Below are 21,401 nucleotides of genomic sequence, written 5' to 3' on the forward strand. Positions count from 1 at the left end.
TAAACCTAACAATACCAGCACCACGAAAAACAGAACTTCTCCTCAAAATGCCCTTCAGAGACCATCTCTATACAATCTTTACATTTCCCTAACTTTCTGGGAGTAAAAGAGCAGCCTCCGGCTGGGCAGACAGAAAACAGACAGAGCCAGGTAAAGAAAGTTCTGGAGAGCCCAGGGAGTACTGTGTCCCTCAGACCTACATCCTCTCACTCACTGGCTGGAGGCCCCGGGAGGCCCTTCTGAGAGCTCACTTACTGAGGAACTTTAAGCATTTTCCACAGAACTAGGCATCCCAGAGCAAAGCCACTTGGCCCACTCCTGTGACCCCTGAATGAGGCCACACAATCTGGTTTCCCCATTCTGGGTCCCCAAGCTTCCCAACCTCCCTTCACCTCAGACTCGACCTGAGGCATAACCATCACCTCCCCTGCCCCCATCCCCCACCCCACGGCACCATGTTCCTGGTTATCCCATCACACGACACAACCCATCGTACACACAAGAGAGCAGTCCTTGTCCCAAATGTCCATATGATCAACTCGAAGATCCTATGTGGAGCTTTAGGAAGAAGGCTACCACCCATGTCCCGGGAGTACTTGGGGCCTCATGGGTCCCACCAGCTGAGGTCCTCCCTGTACCTCAGTCAGGCTGACCCTGACTGTGGACAAAGCATTCAGCAGCCTTACCCACAGCCTTCATGTGGGTACTTAACAGTTTGGAACACACAAAAGATGCGTGAAGTAGAAAGGCTGAGGCTGTCATTGTCAGTCTTTAAGGAAGATGATCTCAATCACCGACTTCACCTCCTTTAAACCTCACTCATTGCAGGGCAGTTGTGAAGTTCGAGGCAGAGTAAACCCCAAGCCACACCCTCTCAATCCCACCACCACACACAAAAAACCCTGGGTTGAAATAATTCGGCAGCAGTAGGCCTGGGGCTTGAGGCCCAGCTGCCAGCGACCAACAAGCCACAATTGAGGGCAGCTCTAGGCCAGCAGGGCTGCACTTGTCAACCCTTGGCTTGCCTGCCTTTGAGCCCCACTCCAGGTGACGGGGCAGGGGCAGGAAGTGTGGCCAAGACCTTGTGGCCCTGCCTAAAGTGAAACCAGCAGAGACCAAACACCACCACTCTCTCCCAGGCTTGTTTTCCCTCCCTTTTTATTATACAAGTAAAACATTTTTTTTAATTTTAAAAATATAGATAAGCAAAAAGATTGTGGTCCACAAAAGGAACATAATTGAATGATTCCACTTCTATGAGGTACCTAGAACAGGCAAATTCACAAAAAGAATCAGAACAGAGGTTAACAGGGGCTGGAGTGAGGGGAATGGAGAGTTAGTGATTAATGCATACAGAGTTTTTGTTTGGGATAGAAAAATTCTGGAAAATGGATAGTGGTGATGGTCATACAACACTGTGAATGCTCTTAACGACATAACTATGATCTGAATTTTGAATGTGCTCCCAATACTCATATGTTGAAGTCCTAAACCACAATGTGATGGTACGGTCCTCCCTCAGTGTCAGCAGAGGATCGGTTCTAAGACTCTTGTGGATATGAAAATCCTCAGACGCTCCAATCCTCTACATAAAATGGCGTAGTATTTGCATATAACCCACACACATTCTCCCATATCTTTAAGTCATCTCTAGATTACGTATAATATCTAATACAATATAAATGCAATGTAAATAGTTCTTAGACTGTATTGTTTAGGGAGTAATGACAAGAAAAAAAGTGTGCATGTTCAGGACAGATGCAGCCATCCTAGGTCTAACTACATAGTACACGTCAGCAACAATGTAACTTCCGCCCCCCAATACTTTCCATCCACAATTATTGAATCAGCAGATGCGGAACTCACAGATACAAGGGGCCAAATATGTTGGGAGGTGATAAGTCATAAGGGTGGAGCCCTTATGAATGGGATTAGTGCCCTTATAAGAGACTCCACAGAGCTCCTTAGCCCCTTCCACTAGGTGAGGATGTAATACAAATTCTGGCGATCTGGAAGATGGCCTTCATTTGACCCTGCTGACACCCTGATCTCAGACCTCCAGCCTGCAGAATTGTGAAAAATTAATTTCTGTTGTTTATAAGTCACTCAGTCTATGGTATTTTGTTATAGCACCCTCAACGGACTAAGAGAGCCACTGAATTATATACTTTAAAATGGTTAAAAGAGTAAATTTTATGTTATGTATATTTTACCATCATTAAAAATAAAAAATATTTAATATGAAAAAAAGATTAAGATCAAAATCTCCCCAAATTCCATCACTCAGAGATAATCACTATGAACATTTTGTCATATATCCTTCCATAAGCAAATATAAATGGATGATATATTTTCTAAATATAGCACATTATTTGCTAACCTGCTCTTTAGAAAGATATATATTTTTCCATGTTAATAGATATACATCTATGTCCTATATTTTTTTGTAGCCATGTGGTATTCCAATGTATATAATATACCATATACCAAATGGGTTTACTATCGTTAGACATTTAGTCTCCATTTTTTTGTTGTGGTGGCGGTTATTATTATAAATAATGCTGCAAAGGACATCCACATGCACACATTTTTCTGCACTTACCCAATTGTATTCTTCGCATAAGAATTCCTACGGGTAGAGTTGCTGAGTCAGAGACTCCCGTAGGGGTTTTGTCAACAGAGCGTTATGAGTATAACCACATTAGGGATGTTGAATTCGTCATATAAAAGTCTTTTTATCTATGTGGACTTTCCTCTGATTCCACTTGGGTGTCTGTGGCATTGCATAGTGGTTCAGGAACATAGGGACTGTTCCATAAGAAACCATCCCCTCCTAGGCTTCCTCTGGGAACACACCATGCCTGTGTCATGAAGTGAAACTGGTACACAAGGAAGGCAGAATTTTACTGGGTTAATGTCTACTGGATTCCCATGTGCCAGCATATATAGCACGTGGGAATAGCAAAGACAATAGCAAAACTCTAGGAAGGCCCAGTGCTGGGTGCCCGTGGTAAGCAACGTACTTATAAGTGTGAACACATGGAAGGTTTTCTTTTGTTAAAAGTTTTTGCTCTAGTGTGGACAGGAGGAGAATGCAATGGACTCTTCCTAAAGAGAACAAAGGCTGGAAGAGACTTGTGGAATCATCTAACCCCTTGCCCTGGAGATAGGGAAACTGAGGCCCCAAAAGACTCAGCATAAACATTTCAATCATCTTTAAATGAACCTCAGAAGTATCTCACACACAGTGAATCAGCCAGTTCAGAGTTGAATATACACCCATTTTGATCCCTAGTACAATTCTTATCCTCCTCTCCCTAAGGACAAAATTGGAAATCAAAATCGTTGAGGTCACATCTCAGCTCAGACACGGTCAGGTGTGTGAAGCTGGCTCCTACCGGCTCTCAAGGGCTGACCAAGTACATCTGTCCCAACTCAGTGTTGATTGATGCCATGTTAGTGGCTTTACATCTGCCATGGTGGGTATATTTACACCGCAAAAACCACCAAACACCACAAAACAGGGTTTTTTCCCCTCCCTGCAGAGCCAGTTGTCAAACATTTATCAGCACATCACTGGTCACAGCCTAGGTGTGAAAACTGTGAGCAGATGACCTCAGTATCCTCACCTAATCTAAGGACAGCGTTATAATTCTCCATGGTCCATCATAATACTCACTCCCAAATCCATCACAGCCCCTTTTATAGTAATCAATGAGCCAGCACATGTTTGCCTGAATGCTGGCTGTTTACCAGGCCCCTGGATGAGCACATAATACCATATCCCTGTGAGACAGTTATGATTTCCATTTCACAGTTGGGGAAACTGAGACTCAGAGACTTCAAATGACTTTGAAACTACGGACTAAAGCCTGTCTTAGGTTGGTGTCCCCCAGAAGTTGACCCTAAGATAAGAATTCAAGTGCCAGTGGAAGGGAATGGGAAAGTGAACATGGAAGGGAAGGCAGCCAATGAAGGGAGCCAGTTACTACTGTGAGCAACTGGGATTCGCTCCTGCTAGGCAACTCACAGATAGCAGAGAACATGCCCCAAAGCTACCCCAAGAGAGGTGAGGGAGCTGGCGTGCTTATGTACCTTCTCCCAGCAGGCATTGATTGAAGCCAAAAGAACATGGGAAGGATGCTGGCATTGCCCGATCCCACGCAGCTAGAAAATGGTAGAATGCAATTCAATACTGTTTTCATGACTTTTAAAGAAATGAGCAGTTCATCAAACAAACACTTAACTGAGTGCCAACTATGGGTAAAGTGCCATGCTGGTGGTGAAATAAATCTACTTTGCCAAATCACTTTGGGTTGACATGTCCAAAGAAAGCACAAGGTATCATTTTGCCAATTTTTATCAATACAAGTAATAGAAAAAGCCCTTCTAAGGCCCTTTCTTCATCCCATGGGAATTAGCCAAATGATCTTCCCTGCCCCCTACTCCTGTGAGAGGCTGCCCTCTCTGGTTCACCCGCAGCTGCCTTGGGCAGGAGTCCTCCAGCCTCAAGCTCTCATTCCAAGCAGCTGCATCAACCTGTGATTACAGGCTTCAGAGTCTGCCATTGCAGGCAAGACCAAAAATGACCCCTTGGTCACCCAGCCAGCCGAGCCTGAAAGCTGTCCATGTTTGCTGTGCCCTGCTTTCCCTGTGCCTCCTGCCCTGTCCCCTCCCCCTTGACGTCCTCCTTGGGAACCTACCAGTAGGCCAAATAAATGAAACCACAATCACAGGCCTGTGGGAGCTTACCCCACCTTGAAGATTTATTTAAAATTCTTCTGGAAAGGCAAGGAGGTGTTTAAATAGGGTGGTGTGTCATTGGAATAAATCACTGGACCACACTGTGAAGAGTGGTGGGAGGGGACCACTGCCCTGGTTTTATAAACCCAGCTGTAACAGTTCGCAGCAACTATGACTTGAAGACAGAGACCAGATGTCTTGTTCTATTCCAAGTGCATGGAGGAGACCTTCCCAGTTTCTCACTCTCAGGGAGAGGAGGAGACGTGAGGAAGTCCCAGGACTGCTCTTGGACCACCCAGTGGGCATTCCCACCTCTCCATGGGATTCTCTGGCAATCTGGTCCCACCTCTACACCCCACCTCCCAGTGAGCACACTTCCTGCCAAAATATCCTAGAGAAGACTGAAAGCAATAATCAGGCCAATGTCTTCTTGTCTTTTGTGCCAGGACCCCTTTCTGGAAAGCTCCACAATCCAGCCCTTGACACTCCAGCAGAGATGCCAGGATGTGCGGTCCTGGGCATCTCTCCAGCCAAGCCTCTTGGCCATTCCTAAGCAGTTCGCACACAGAAGGCAGACACAAAGCTTGGCTCTGGGACACCAGGAAATCAAAGCAAAACCAACAGATGACTGAAGGGTCCCAGGTAGGCAAACGCATCCAAGACTGAGGAGGACTGAGGAATTGAAAATAAAGTGTAAGGTTGTCTACCACTCCCAACCGACTCCTAAAATAACACAAACTGAAGAGACAGCCTGAACCCCCAAACAGATGCCATGTAGAAATGCAGAGAGGTGGGCTCTGGAGCCCCAGGGGCAGAGTGAGACCACCCTCGGGAAGGTAGGGACACTGCCAGCTGGAGGTTCAGCAGAGGCCTTGCCTACTCAGCCAGGTGCAAAAGGCACACCCCCACCTTCCCCTGGAAGAGGACATGACTAGAGACCTCAGAGCCCCTGGCCTCCTTTCAGCCAGGCTCCCCAAAGGTGCTCCTCACCAGCATAAAAATGAGTAGGGGAGTACGGGATACGTCTAGGTTGCACTCCGAAGGTTATCCAGTGTCCCCAGTACTCCACCATTGCCCCCCATCCCTGAAGGAGGAGAGGGACTCACCTCACTCCCCAACACAGGGAATCCTGAACTGTACCAGCCCAGACTCCCAGGTGCCCAGACAGGCAGGCTGCACACTATGCCACCATCTCCTCCCAGGGGAAGAACTACCCTCTTTCCAAAACTACTCCACCTCTCTGAGCTCAGCCAGCATTTGAGGCCCTCGCTTATCCCGCAGGGGCCCTCTGGACGCTGCAGCTCCCAGGCATCAGCAGACCTTTCCAGAGGAGAAAGCACAGCTGGTGCCCAGATTCATGGCCCTCGTCCAGGGTCTTTGATCCCAAATGGGCACCTTCCAAGCCAACTCCACACTTAGTCCCTGGGACACCGCACTGGGACACACGCTAAAAATAATGAACTCTCCTTAAACAACCCAATATATCTTAGTCATGAGAAGTTTCTTTAATTCTTCAGACCACCTGCTGAAAAAGTTCCCAGTAAGTAAATGTGGTGGATAAGTAATTAATTCCAGCCTCAGATTCTTCATTCAGATTCTCTGGAAAGAAGGCCTCTGGCTCTAGCTCACAGGCAGCTGTTTAAAAGAATCATTGTTTCTAATTCTTTCCTCCCATTGTACCAAGATCAATGGTGGCAGGAACCCAGTCCCATTCCAGGACAAATTATTATTTGTCAGCTCATTGGTTCAAACATTCATTCATCACATGTAAGGTACTTACTATAAACCTGTTCGGCTCTAGACACCCCTCTGTGCTCTGGCAGAATACCTTCTAGGGATGCGAATTCCTGGGTGTAAAGTGCATGGTAGCGTTGAGAAGCCTCGTGCTTAGCTCCTCCTGTCACGGAGGCGCAGGGGTGCTGTGAACAATCCCGGGCCCACAGAGTGCCCATGGGTAAGACGCAACCGCGGAACCCTCAGACTCACTGTCAGGGCACCGCGCCTCTCTGCTGTCCCCAGGGCTCTCCCGGGTTTGCAGCTGAATGCAAAGCAGGCGCTCGCAATACAGAAGCGGCCGGGGTCCACCCAGGCACCTGCCTCTCTTGGGCGCAGAGGACGCAAAGGCGAGGGCCCCAACGACCTCAGGCACCAGCTCCGGAGGTGGGCGGAGAGACTGAAAACGGGAAGTGCCCGGAGGAACAGGGGGGCCGGCTCACCCTGCGACCTTCTGAATGAATGCAGAAGGAGCTCGTGAGGGGGTCTGGAACCCGCTTCTGGGGAACCGTCCTTTGGGCAAGGAAGAAGGGGACCGAACTGGCGTCGGGCACTCCCCAGGGCTGTCGCGGCCTGCCACCCCTGCACCTGCCGCCCGGCCCCACCGCTCCAGGGAGTCCCGGGGACCCCGGGAATGGAGCGGGAGTGAAGGAAATGATCCCAGGGGTCGGATCGGGAGGACGAGCTTAGAGCCACAACTTTCTCCGGCAGGAAGGGGGGCGGGCTGGGGCTCCGTGCCTACGCGGCCCCTGTGGAGTCCGTACCCTCGGGAACCCCCGCGGCTGGGGGACCTAGAAGGAGACCAGGGGTAAGCGAGAACTGAGGGCCTGACCTACACCAGGCAGGGGACTCTGCGGGAAAACTTTCGGCCAGGCGGGAGGGGGGTCAGAGGAGAGAGGACTGCCCGGTACCCCGCACCTTGCGTCCCGCACCCAGCGCCTGCAGCCTCGCGCCCCACGCCCAGCACCCCGAGTCTTGCCTGTATGCCAAGCCGGCTGCATCTAGCACGCGCCGTGGAGACTGTGGAATTGGAAAGTGAGATGCCACGACCGGTGGACTGCTCCAGCACGCTCGTGGGTCAGCGGTCGGCGGGTCGGGCTCAAATCCAGCGGGGCTGGGCAGGCGGCGGCCTTGCGATTGGGGTTCGGGCGCCCCGCCCTTCTCCCTCCCCCTCCGCCCCCCTCGCCCTCTTGGCCGCCCCAATGCCTTTATGTACCCTTATCCAGTCTGATCGTCCTCCCTCCCCCTCTTTCTCGAGCTCTTCGTCTCTCCCCACACCCCTCTTCCCTCGCCTTTCTTCCTCCCCTCCTCTCCCGCCCTCCCTCCCCCCTTCCCCCTCCCCCCTGGGGGGGGCGGAGCTTCTCCCCTCCCTCCCAGACAATGCTGTGGATTTGCGTCCCATCCTTCCCCTCCGTGAGACGGGGCTCGGGCTGCTAGCTCCTCTTCTGGGCTGGGAGTGGGGATGAGGGGTGCAGAGGGGGTAAGAGTGCGAGGGTGGGGAGGATGAGCTGGCTCCCCTCGCCCCATTCTGTCTGCCATCTCCAAGAGGGATGGAATCTTGGCCCAAGCCCCTCGCCTCGCCCCGCGCTGTGACAGCCACTCCCTTAGAACAGTAACGCTGCCCCGCGGAGCCCACCTCGAGCGCTCCGGATTTCCCAGGCAGAGGATGTAGGATTTTTTTTTTTTACCCCTAACATCAGGCTTATTCCAAAAAGGGTTTGAGTTGAGCAGGGGAGGCTAAGCCAGGCCCCTTCGACTTCGCGGGCTGGCAGACGTGACAGTAATGTGAAGGAGGCCAAGTGTCTTTGTCCACCTCTCACCTCCCCCTCTTATGCAGCATGGACCTCCAGGGGCTCTCAGAGCACAAGAAGCCCTAAGGCACCCAGCTGCGGGGGGGGGGGGGGGGGGGAAGCACTTATCTGATCCCTCCCTCTTATCAGAATTCTCTCCCCACATACAAACTCCAGCTCTGCAGTCAGTCATCATGCTAAAAAATAAGGGGACCTAACCGTTAAAGAGTAGCCAACCCCTAGGATACAGCAGAATCAGCTCATCCCTCCTGGAAGCCAAACATTCTTTTACTAAATTCATTGTTTGGATCTTGGAATGTGTCTCCCTTAGAAACAATGTTATAAATGATGATCTGCTTCCCAGGCCAGCCACAAAAGTCTTTTGAACCCAAAACGCAGCTGTAGGGTGGTGCTGAAAACTGTCAGCTACCCAGGAACAAGGAGGCCACTAACCAGCTTTTTCTACAGGAAAAAAAAATCTTCTGGTCCTTGTCCCTTGAGCTATAAAACAAAAAGTTCTAGTAATTTCCCCCTGGAGCCACTACACTGTATTAGTTAAGCTTCTTCGCAGGTAACACGAACACCCTCAGGGGAATGTATTCTGAGGACATGGCCTATAGCCTCAGGGTCAGAACTGCAGGGAAAGCTCAGTAAGAAGCAAATCCAGAGCCTGGAGGGCTTCCAGTAACCCAGGAAGACTTCTGTGAGGGGCCAGCTCTTCCATTTCATCATAGACTGGCCTTCCCTGCACCCCAGACACATGACAAAAGGTGGCCATCACTTATATCACTGGAGCTTGGAGCTCCCCTGTTTAAGAAAGAAGCCAAGTGGAACTAGAATCCCTGAGTCTCTATTGCAATCTCCCAGGAGAGCAGCCCATTGGCCCAGCTTGGGTCAGGTGACTATCCTATGACCAATCAACTGGGGCCAGGGGTGGGCTTACATTGTCCAAATTAGGCTGCCAAGAACCCTGACCCTATGCCCTGCTTAAAGCAAAATCTATTCATCTCAGAGTATATTCTCCATCTTGGTGAATAGATTGATTGGTTTAAAACACCAGAAAACCTCTTTCTCCTCATCAATTTCCCCATATAGAAACCACAAGAGAAAGGAATAGGCCCTTATCCTTCAATGCAGTATAGGGACAACACATCTATCTGTAACAGGGATAATATTGTGCAAATATTAAACTGATACATTAAAACTCCTCCCCTTAAACCCTGTTACTCTGCAGCCCCAGCAACTCCCTTCCCTGCTCACCCACCCCCAGCTGGACCAGGAAGGTCACGGATGAGCATTACCCAGAGCCAGTGCTCTGAAAGAAATACAATGCAAACCACAGGTATAGTTTAAAACTTTCAAGCCACATTAAAAATGGTAAAAAAAAAAAAAAAAGGGGGGGGGGGGTGGCCGGATGACTCGGGTAGAGCGCAAGCTCTGAACAACAGGGTTGCCGGTTCAATTTCCACATGGGCCGGTGAACTGCACCCTCCACAACTAAATTGAAGGATAACAACTTGGAGCTGATGGGCCCTGGAGAAACACACTGTTCCCCAGTATTCCCCAATTTAAAAAAATAATGGTAAAAAACAAGTGAAATTAACTTTAATAATATATTGAATTTAAACCAAAATATCCAAAATATTACCTTTTCAACAGGTAAACAATATAAAGAAATTATTTTTTACATTCTATTTTTTTTACTAAGGCTAAAATCAGGTATGTATTTATACTTCAGCACATTGCAATTCAGACATTAAATTTTCATCAAAAATATTTGATCTGTATTTAGATTTTATATAATTTCTACTTGAGAATGTAGATTCACTTACCCAAGTTGTTTCAAACAACTTGCTTAAAAGTTTCCCAATAACTGAAATGAGTATTAGTTTTTTTAATTTAAGTTTTAACTAAGATTTCATACACTTAAAATTCAGCTCCACTAGTCACATGTCAAGTGCTCAATTGCCACACGTGGCTAGTGGCTGCCAAATTGGGACAGCACAAGTTTAGGGAGCAAAGACATCACTGAGGAGCACAAGTTTCAAAGCTGATTTTCCTTATCTCTTTAGCAGAACAGTGGCAGGAATGTCAAGCATGTCCAGAGAAAATGATTTTCCGAATTCCTTTATGTCCCCCTCTAATATCTCGAGAGGTAGGTTTTATCAGTGGAGTTCTACTTTATGCCTGAGGAGAAGCAGGATATTCAGAGAAGTGAGAGGCCCAAAGCCCACTCTTCTGTTTCCAGTGGATTCTTGGAGAAGGGAGAAGGAGGGGACACAGACAGTCGGAAATGCTGCATCTCCCCTGATTGTGATTTCCACCAGAGTGCCGAGGAATGTTGAAGGGTTAAGGGGAGTTCTGCCGGATAGAGGAGAGGACGTTGACACACTGGTTGTCCTCTTCTGTTCTCAGGCACTGACCTAGGGGAGAGGGCAGCCGCATCAAAGCCAACTTAGTAGATCACCATGGTTACACAGCTTTCTAGGGTCACCCCCAAATTCCTGCATAACACAGACATGATGCAGAAATTCCTACCTGCTCTCAAGGACCAGGAGCCTCAGAAGGAAGCTAGATTGTGAGCTATAGGCCTTCCGTAGGGCCCGTCTTAGTTTGGGTTTCCTCAAAAGCAGAACCTGAGACAAGGACTTGGGTGCAGGTCCTTTACTTAAGAGTTGATTCCAGAAAGCAGAGGAGTGAGACAGGCAAAGAGGAGATGCTAACAAAGGATGTGTAAATTGGGACTCCATTCCTCTGGGGACCTTCTGAAGAACTGTGTAAAATGTACCTCAGAATTGTCCTCTCTGAAGGTCAGGGGGCTGGGGCATTTATCTGCTGACTCTCATCCCCTACTTGTTGAGGATTACTTCCGGGAGAGCTTACCTCTTCTTACTTTCTGACTCTGTGGACATCTTTGGCCTTAAGGAAACATCTGAGACAGAAAAACAGGAGCCACTGCCATTGGCACTTGAGGTGGGACAAGTCATTGTGCATGGAGCTGCCCACCATGGTTATGCAGAGATGAGAAATGGGCTAAGGGGATGTGACACAGAACACACAAATCATTGGCTCTAAGAGCTAGCATGGAGAGAGGCACATTGCCCCTGAAGGCTAAGTCGGGACTGATGGAAAGACGTAACAGGGACTCAGAGGGAGCACTGGTGTGGGCCGAATTAAGATCAAGGGGGGCAGGGAGCACTGCAGAGAGCTGAAGGAACATGGAGCACCCAGACCGCAGGGTACACGAGCTGTGGGCATCAGCAGTAGATGCCAGGCAGACCCTCAGGAATGGTGCCATCACCCATCAGCACTCAGCTTTCAAGGGATGGTCCAGAGCAGGCCCTGTGCAGAGGGGTCCAGGAGGACTCAGAGACACCATCCTCACATGTCACCACAAGAGAACAAAAGACAGAACCTACCCGGAAGATCTACCTTGGAGCGAGCTGGGGAGGGAAGGAGGAACTCTGAGAATTGTCACCTAAGGAGATCCCTGGAACTGATTATATTATTGCATCACACTCCTTTTTTTCTCTCTTCTATACAGGAGGTAAGAATCTACAAGGCAGATCTAGTGAGTTATGGAGAAAAAAGGAAGCTTAAGTTCTGCCACTGGGACCCGAAAACATCTGGACATGTCTGACACCTAGTGTGGTGGGCTGGCTAGAAATATACTTGTTTGAGAGGTGAGAAACGGCCCTCCTGGGAGACAATTTTCAGTCTAAGGAAACAAGAAACCAAGTTTAGTTGACAGAAGGGAGGTGAGATTGTCACTCAACTCTGCCCCCTGGGCACATTGTGGAAGGTGGGAGCTTTCTGGGAAGATGGAAGAAGTTCTAAGTTACAATTCAAAGGACTGTTTCATAAGCCTCAGGGATACTCTGGGGCCCAAGCAGCCATGCTTCGGGGACCTGCTGCTAAGTAACACTGAAGGGACCCACACGCCAACACTCAGCTTCTCTGGTTCAAAGGCTTGGTATATTGACAACATTACCCAGAACCTGGTAGATGGATCGCCAAAAATGGTCACCGTTAGTCTCTTACCTGCATACACTTTGCAGTTCCTCCCACAAAGAGATGGCATCTATTTCCCCACCTTGAATCTGGGTTGACATTATAACTTGCTTTGGTCAGTAGAATGTGGCAGAAGTCATATTACACCTTTTCAGAGCCTGGGCCTCAAGAAACTTTCCACTCTTCTACTTCCTACTGGAACGTGGCTCTGCCACATGAATAAGCCTGAATCAGCCTCCAGGAGGATGAGAGATCCAGAGCCAGGTCCCAGACATGTGAGAGATCCGACCAAGATCAGTAGCGCCCCCCTCCCCAACCCAGAGCTGATCACCGATGCATGAGGGAGCCCAGCTGAGTGTAGCCCAAATAGCCAACCAACGAAAGTACAAGCTAATGTGTCTTTCAGAGCAAAAATTAATATAAGCCCCAGTATATTATATTATATTGTATTATATTATATATTATGTTATTATATTAATTAGACCGGTTCTTATATTATAGCAAAATAAGACCAAGTCTTATATTAATTTTTGCTCCAAAAGACGCATTAGAGCTGATGATCCAGCTAGGTCTTATTTTCGGGGAAACACGGTATGTGAGGTGATGGATGTGTTAACTAATCTTACTGGGGTCGTCGTTTCACAATATATAAGTGTATCAAATCATCACACTGTACACCTTAAAATTACATAATGTTATATGTCAATTATATCTCCATCCAGCTGGAATAAAAAGAAACACAAAAAATAAAAGCCTTTAATACAAAGGGGAGAGAAGAAACCGAACAGGATAAAGGGGCCATGGCTGATACAACCAGGGTCTTGGCTGACACAAGTCTACGGTCTCCTGGATTTGTTCATGAGATTCTGAGAAATGCCTCTAGGAATCTTGCCACCCGCCCCCCCCACACACACACATAAAACCCACTTCCCAAAACAATGCAGAGGTGTCTTCAGGTGGCTGAAGTCTCAGTGAGCTGGTGACATTTATATCCATGGCTCTTAATGTGACCCCGTTTGTCCTCATAAAATGGAGAGACCTAAGAAAATTTGAGTGCCAAACATTTTGTCACTGAACTCTACCAGTTTATCTTTCATGGGGAAGGACTATCTTAATTAAAAGAGTCCATTCTTTCTACCGCTGAGTTTCCATAGCATCTAAAATATTTATGTGGGACAGTGTCTGGATTCATCCTTGGAGATGGGAGAGTGGATTAAAGCTCTCGTACAGTTGGTGCCTACTCATGAGTAGGCTCAGGTGTATGAGCCTCGGGCCCCAGATAAGAGATCTATTTTACTAGATTTTTCCTCCTTCAGTTAACGCATAGACAGGGGCCGGTAAAAGGGGGGAAAAAGAACAAAGAATCCAAAGTAACATGGCCTTGACTCGTTCATTTCCAGCAAATATGTCTCTTCACAAAAAGTATTTGGTAGAGAGCCTTAAGGCTAAACTTTCTGGGCGGCTATCCCTCTAAACAAAGTGTTTATAAACAGACTTGGGTAACTAAACTGTGTTTCAAATTAGATGAGAGATTTTATTTAGTTTTTCTAGGAATCCATTCAAGTTTCCTTAACCCAACGTTACATTCCATCCAAGCTTCCCTTCCATTTTTGGATGTATTGAAATACTAATTACTTGGTGTGAAAATGTTACCCTGTCACAATACAATTGAGTGTGCATTCAAAATTATATTGATATTTACTAGACATCTATGGTATGCAAGGTGCCATGATAGGCATGGTAAAAGATAAGAAAAATAAAAATCTTGGAGCCAAAAAAAGTATTAGGCAGCGTGTCGTCCAACAGTGGCATTTGATGGGCTCAAAAATTGAGACTTAGAGAAATGAACTCACTACCCCATTTGGTTGCAAGAAAGAGAAGTCATTTGAGCCAACCTAAGTAAAGGGAAGAAAATAAGCCAGGTCCAAGATCCAAGATGGGCTATACTATGACCTATAGGATTCTCTCTCCTCTCCTCTCCTCTCCTCTCCTCTCCTCTCCTCTCCTCTCCTCTCCTCTCCTCTCGTCTCGTCTTCTCTTCTCTCTCTCCTTTACTCCAACTTTTGCCCAGAGAGCAGCCTTGATCCCAAAGTTTAAATGCACTTACAGATCCTGCATCCACCATCAACGCACTCAACCTCTGGATACCATCAGCTGTGGCCAGCAGTAAGTGGGGCCAGGATGTGAGATGAGTCAGTATCTCAGAAAGGGGAGGTGTGGGCTGGGGAAAAGTGTTTGGAGTTTCTACTGGGTAGTCTTATGGTCTATTCATCCTCTACCTGTTGGCCTTTAAACCTCTGGCAGCCCAGGTTCGTGGCCAAGTGTGAAAGCCCCTCTCCATGGGATCCTGGCCCCTGGGAATTCTGGGGACATCCCAGATGGGTTCCCTAAATGTGCATGCTTTGTCACACCTCTATGTATGCCCAGGCAGTTCCCCTCTCCTGGGGTGCCCTTATCTCCTGTCTCTGCTGGACTATTTTTCCCATGGCAGTACAAGGATGGCACGGAAGGTCTTTACCCACTGATCTAAACTTCATCAGTGCCCTCTACCCTTCAGTCTCCCAATTTAAACAAGCAATCTAAATGAAAAATCCATTGAAATACAGCATCAGGTGCATCGCTTAAGTTCCCTGGCTCAAACAGAACTGTACCTAAATAAAGCCCTTCCTATATTCTGGAGCTGTTCTTGATGCTTGCTCATTCCCCAAAACTTGTCTCAAGTGCCACCTCTCCTGGGGAGCCCTCCCTGAAAAGCCTTTCCCCACCCACTGCATCACCTTCTCAGTGCTCTCCCAGCACTGTTTCAAAATACATCTACAATGAGCACATCCTCTGGTCAACCAAGGGCCAGGATGGTGTCCCATTTATCCATTCATCTCCTTCTCTGTCTGTCACACTGTGAATATTCAACACATATCTGGCGAATGAAGGAAATGAAAAAATTAATCTTATCACATGATTTGCCAGGTTACCAGCATTAACTCATTTAATTCTCATGCCCTAGGAGGAGCTACAGTTTTCAGCTTGACTTTACAGATGAGGAAACAAAGTGGCACAGAGTGTCCAGGCGGCGTGCCCAAGATCAGAGCCAGCAGGAGTCAGAGCTGGGAGATGAAACCAGGAAGTCCATCTCAAGTCCCTTGTGTTTTCTGTCTCCTCAGTCGCCGGTCCAGATGGGAGATGACACTCACTGATCCTCACCCAGAAAGGTAGCCTCAATTAAAGCCTGAAACCAAACAGGGAACCTGAGGTGCATATGTCCTGGGCTGGAGGCAGGGAGAGGGTTATTTCTTCTTTGCAATCTTTACAGGGCTGGGCACTGGCGGCATTGGGTGAGAATCCCTGGGCTGAGAGTACAATGCTCATGTGCTCTGGGCAAAGCTGGAGGTCAGCAGGAGTTGGCCTGTGCCCTGCTTTCATTCCCTGGTGTTCCTCTCCCACTCCACACCTCCATCTTCTCTCTCATTATGACAGACAAGACTCTGTCACTCACTGATTCATTCAACAAACATTTAATGAATAGGAACCATGCCAGAAGGGTGCTTAGCACTCACGAGACAAAGCCCTGTCACGTCATTAGGGTGTAATGAAAGAATTAAATTGGTGAGTTAATATGCTTAAGTATTAACAGATCACACACAGACAAACACACACACACACACACACACACACACACACACACACTTGGGCTTTGTTCACAGCTTCCAATGAGACAGAGAGAGACTTCTTGCTAACACTTGAGAAAGACTTTGTCTTGGATAAATAAAAATTGGAACTAAAGATTTTCTTATGAATTTAATAACTTAATTTTCAAAAAATGAACCTATAAACAATAACTCAAGGAAAAGTTAAAAGTACACAAGAAAAAAATTCCAAGACAAGGGAAAGAAGAACTATGTACTCCACCGAAGCTCTGGAAAGAAGGGAAAGATAAAAATAAAACCATCACAGAAATGAAGGCCATAATGAAGCAGCAAAACGTTTGTGAAAATTCAGCCAAGAACATGGAAGACAGGACCAGGTGTATCAGGGAAGAGCCCTGAGGAAGGAGGTAAAATCTGGGTTAAATCTTAAAGTGTTCTCAGGAGTTTCTTAGATGGGAAGGACATTCCAGGCACAGCTACAGCAAGTTCAAAGACATGAAAAGCCTGGCCCCACCAGAGAACAGCGTGTGGTCCACTGTGGCTGGAACAGAAGGTGAGAGGTGAGAGGTGTTTTATGTTCCACTTTTGTAGCCAAAACACAAAACTCCAGATGAGTCCAGGTCCCGGGTCCCTGCGGTGTTTCAGGGACACAGCTGTCCTGCCCCTCCCTACATGTGGACATTCTCCAAACTGCAGGCCGGAGGGAGAGCCAAGGAGCCTCCTCTCTCATGGAGATGCAGCCCAGCTGAGAGGAGCCAGCTGGGGGGAGTTTCTTGGAGAACAGACATGCTTCCTGGGCCAAGAAGCCTCTGGAAGGAGCCAAGGAGGGGGGGGCAGGACAGCCCTGCCAGCAGGACCAGTCCATTGGCGTCTTCCAGGTAACGTGAGTCGCTGACCCTCTGCTCAGAGCAGGCCAAATCTCCGCAGCTGTAAAGCCAACAAATGTTCAGCGTTGTCACTACTTTGAGACCTTGACCACCCCTCCTTCCTGGCCCTGGCCCACCCCAGCCTTCTGTGCACAGAGATGGAAGGTCAGCATGTTCTCTCCTACACTCTACCTAATCACTTTGCTATGGAGACTTCCCCAACCCAGCAAGCAGCTCCACGCCTTCCCTTCCCGCTGTGTCCTGATTGAGAACAGGCCTGGGCGGCCCAGGCCTTCCAACAACCTTAACCTCTTCCTCCCCAGACCCAAGCCAGCAAGGAAGAAGTGGGGAAGAGTGGCTTAAAGTAGCTAAGTGACTGGACAGAAAACATGACTTCTAACATCCAACCAATTAATTGGCTCTTGTTCTGGTAAAAATAGCACCCAGGCAAGTAGGGAGGAGGACGTGGGAGATGGGCACAGAACGAAGTGGGAGAGGCCAGGTTCTGCCTCATTTTGTAGGCCATGGTGAGGATTTGGGGTTTCATTCATATTGCAATGGGATGCCCCTAGATCATGGATTTATTATAGCGATTAGACCTTACGCTCCTGTAGGAGAAGCTAGTGAGGTAACATCTGGATGAAGACGATTGGAAATAAGACAAAAGTCACAAAGCAGGGGAAACGATGGAGAAATCTACAAAAGGCTACTGCTTCTGTGTTCAGTGGTAAACCTGGGTCAGGCTGACAAGAAAAGCTGGATGCAAAGTGGGGGACAGCAAGGGCGAAGGGAAACCTACAAAGATACACCAGAACCCAGGAGGACAAACAGGAAGCTGCATCTGTATTTCACAGAAGCTGGCGCACTAACCTCAGAGCTGCATGGGTAGGCAATCCAGCATGAGGAGGAGAAGCTGGTGGCCCGACGGGCCCCATGCAGATGAAGCCATCTGGCAGATCAGGGATGGGATGTGCGCAGCTGCAGTGGCACCTGGGCCCTGCACTTAGCTTCCAAAAGTGACATCTGCTGCTGCTGCTTCATCTGTTTCCAAATCTTGCACAAGTTTCTCTTGCAGGCAACTCAGATCTGGGCCTGTACAGTGAAGGGAATTCTGGGAAATATAACTCCTGCTTAGCTTGGCTGACGTAGTACAAGGTACTACAGTCCCAAATAGAGACCTGGGTGTAGTATAAATTCAGAGACTTTCTTAAATTCCGGTTTTGTTTAATATTCTAAATGCACTCATATATACTTAGCATTGTTTCTGAATGCTGTTTTGAAAAACTGTGTTTGTAGCAGTAATGGCTTAGGATTTCTTTGGTCTCAGTTTTTTATTGAATTCCTTCTTGACTTGATAAGTGCGTCTGCCTTTTGTTTATCATTTGGAGATCTACACACTTAAACCCTTCACTGACGATGTCATTAAAAGTGCTTTATTTGCTCTTTAAAAAATTGCCATTAGGATGCCACTGAAGGCTTTTAAACTGATTTACAATGTAAAATATCACAGTGGATACTGTTTAGAGAACGGATTAGCAAGGGCTAAGATTAAAACATGTAAACCAGCTCAGAGGTTATTATGGAAGTTAAGGAACAAAACTGTGATCTCTTGGACTACAGAGGTGTATCAGTTAGCTATTGCCACAATAGTACTGTGCAACAAACAGCCCTCAAACTCAGGGCTGAAACACATCGTTTGTGGGGACAGTTGGGACAGCTCTGCTTCACGCTGCAGGACAGAAGCTCTGCTCTACATTCTCTCATCTTCCAGAGACCAATGGGTGAGCCAGGGCATGTTCTTCTCATAGTGATGGTTGAGGCACAAGAGAGCAAGCCTCAGCGCACCAGCACATTTCAAGTCTGTGAAGCATCCCATTGGCCAAAGTAAGTCACATGACTGAGCCCAAAGTCAAGGCGTGGGGAAGTACACCCCACCTCTAGTGAGAAGAGCTAGAGTCCTGTGTCGAAGGGTGTGGACTCTGAGCGGGTGAAGAATTAAGCAAAATGGGGCAGCCAGTTAGCTCAGTTGGTTAGAGCGCAGTGCTCTTAACAACAAGGTTGCCGGTTCCAACCCCACGTGGGCCACTGTGAGCTGCGCCCTCCACCACTAAATTGAAACAACTACTTGACTTGGAGCTGATGCGTCCTGGATAAACACTCTTAAATAAATAAAAGTTTGAAAAAAAAAGAATTGAGCAAAGTGATACAATCACTTTTCAGTGTTACCAGTGGGGTTGGGGAAAAGCAGATGGATCTGCCATGGTGTCACAGGTTATCACCACAAGCAAATAGTTCACAAAGCCTTTGATAAGCTGATGACTGGCCATTCTAAACCTTGACCCAGACCTTGTCTCCAAGTTCTAGACCCTAGAGCCGATATCCACTGTGCAGAGAGATGGATGCAAGGCAAGACACACACGGTTGGCTAATAAACTGGATATGGGAGATGACAGAGTGGGAGGAATCACGAGTGAGTGCATTGAGGCTGGAAGAGAGGTATATTTCATAGAGACGGAAGGTGATGCCTTCATTTGAGAGGCATTCTGTGGTGATGTCAAGTAAGCAGTTGGCTCTAGGGTCTAGAACTTGGAGACAAGGTCTGGGTCAAGGTTTAGAATGGCCAGTCATTAGCTTATCAAAGGTTTTGTGAAGTATTTGCTTGTGGTGATAACCTGTGATGCCATGGGAGATCTGTACTCTTTTCCCCAACCCCACACTCTGACACAAGCCCCTAAAAACATCAGACCCCATGTGACTAAGTTCAGATGGCACCACACGCCACATGAGAGGACAATTCTCACTCAGGTTCAGAGAGGCTGAAAGGAAGAGTTAAACTCCGCATTTGGCTGGGAAAGAGATTTTTGCTATTCTTTGTTTATTTGTGGAAACTCATTTGTAGAAGTTTCAGACTACTGTGTAACTTCCCCATTTTCACACCCCTAGAAGGGAGCACCTGTGAAGTTCAGTGATAACTGTGTGCGTGGGTGTCAGAGTTTGGGTTCCTTCAAATGAAGACCTCCCGCACCCCAGACACAGATTCCAGTGCATGTTACTTAGCTGGGGGGTAGGGAGTGAGCAAGCTAAGGACGCCAACACAGGGCACATAGAGCAGGTTACCACAGTGGGCACCTGGGGCTCAATCCTGCTGGGGAGTCTGGGACAGAGTGGAGATTTTAAGTTGAGAGAAGGTGAAGAAAAGAGGAAACAGTGGTGAACAATGGACCTTTCCAAATGCACACTGCTAAGTCTAACAGAATAAAAAAATCGGTGTGAAATTGTGTAGTATAAATACTCATTAAATATTTATAAATAGAAGAGACATGCTGCAAGAGAAATTCAAATAATCATCTGGAACGAAGAGCATTAAACTATCTCTGTAAAACTTAGGAGTAATAGGGTGACAGGTGGGGGTTCAGAGATGAAAGCTTTCTAAATGTCTCACCTGGGAAGATGGGGAAGTGAAAGTATTATGTTTGTCTCAACTTACTGAGGGGAGAATGGGGTAGTGAGAGGAATGGTTTATGTCTTGTTTTCATGATAGAATTCTATTTGTTTAATTGCGAAATCTGGGAAAAGGTTGGTGATATCCCCTACCTAACTGGCAGAGAAGGGAGAAGAAGATGAAGAAAATGAAACACAATTTCATCAAGTTAACAAAAATTTTAAAAGGTAAAATAGACCTAACAAAGTAAAACAAGTAAAAAGTAAAATGAAATAGGAATAAAATGAAAAATATCAGTTAATACTATAAGTTCAAACAGAATGAATTATCCCAATAAAAAACAAAAATGTTAGAGTTGAAATGTAAAATCTAGCTATATACTGTATACAAGAAACAGAGTTGAAATATAATGTTAAAGAATAACTGACAATAAAGGGATGGGTACCAAGTTCATACAAATACTACTACTACTACTACTGCTACTACTACTACTACTACTACTACTGCTATTACTACTAATACTAATAATAGAGTAAGTGTGGGGCGGCCAGATGATTCAGTTGGTTAGAGCGCGAGCTCTGAACAACAGGGTTGCAGGTTCGATTCCCACATGGGCCAGTGAGCTGCGCCCTCCACAACTAAACTGTAGACAATAGGCACGAGCTCTCAACAACAAGGTTGCTGGTTCAATTCCCGCATGGGATGGTGGGCTGCGTCCCCTGCAACTAAGATTGAAAAACGGAGACTGGACTTAGAGCTGAGCTGCGCCCTCCACAACTAGATTGAAGGACAACAACTTGGAGCTGATGGGCCCTGGAGAAACACACTGTTCCCCAATAAAATTTATTTTTAAAAAATAATAATAGAGTAAGTGTGATAATTTTTATATTAAACAATATAAAATTTAAACTTAAAAGCACTAAATAGAATAAGGAAGGCCATCATGGTAAAAGTCACAGTTTATACAGAAGGTATAAACATGTAAGCACCAAACAACATGCAATTAAATATACAAAGTAGAAATTATTAGAAATGTAAGAAGAAACCCATTTAAAAAATTATTGTTAGAGATTTAAATGCAAATCTTTTATTTTGAAATGTCTAATAAATATAAAATAAAGGCAACAGAGTA

At 46.9% G+C, this 21,401-nt stretch overlaps 1 protein-coding gene across 2 annotated transcripts in view; it reads right to left on the reverse strand.

The window, feature by feature from the left end:
- Nucleotides 1–7,694, reverse strand: part of RASSF2 (Ras association domain family member 2) — a 36,083-nt gene extending 28,389 nt beyond the window's left edge. Inside the window, exon 1 of one of the 2 annotated variants that reach the window (XM_019733778.3) lies at nt 7,496–7,694. The gene's annotated coding sequence lies outside the window, so the exon portion shown is untranslated. Of the gene's footprint in view, nt 1–6,523; nt 6,870–7,495 lie in introns of those variants that run through there. The other variant, XM_019733779.3, reaches the window with a different exon arrangement.
- Nucleotides 7,695–21,401: the final 13,707 nt, after the last annotated feature.

Source organism: Rhinolophus sinicus, chromosome 13 (assembly GCF_057876585.1).
Source record: "Rhinolophus sinicus isolate RSI-liver-muscle chromosome 13, RSI-T2T, whole genome shotgun sequence".
Classification (NCBI taxonomy): Eukaryota; Metazoa; Chordata; class Mammalia; order Chiroptera; family Rhinolophidae; genus Rhinolophus; species Rhinolophus sinicus.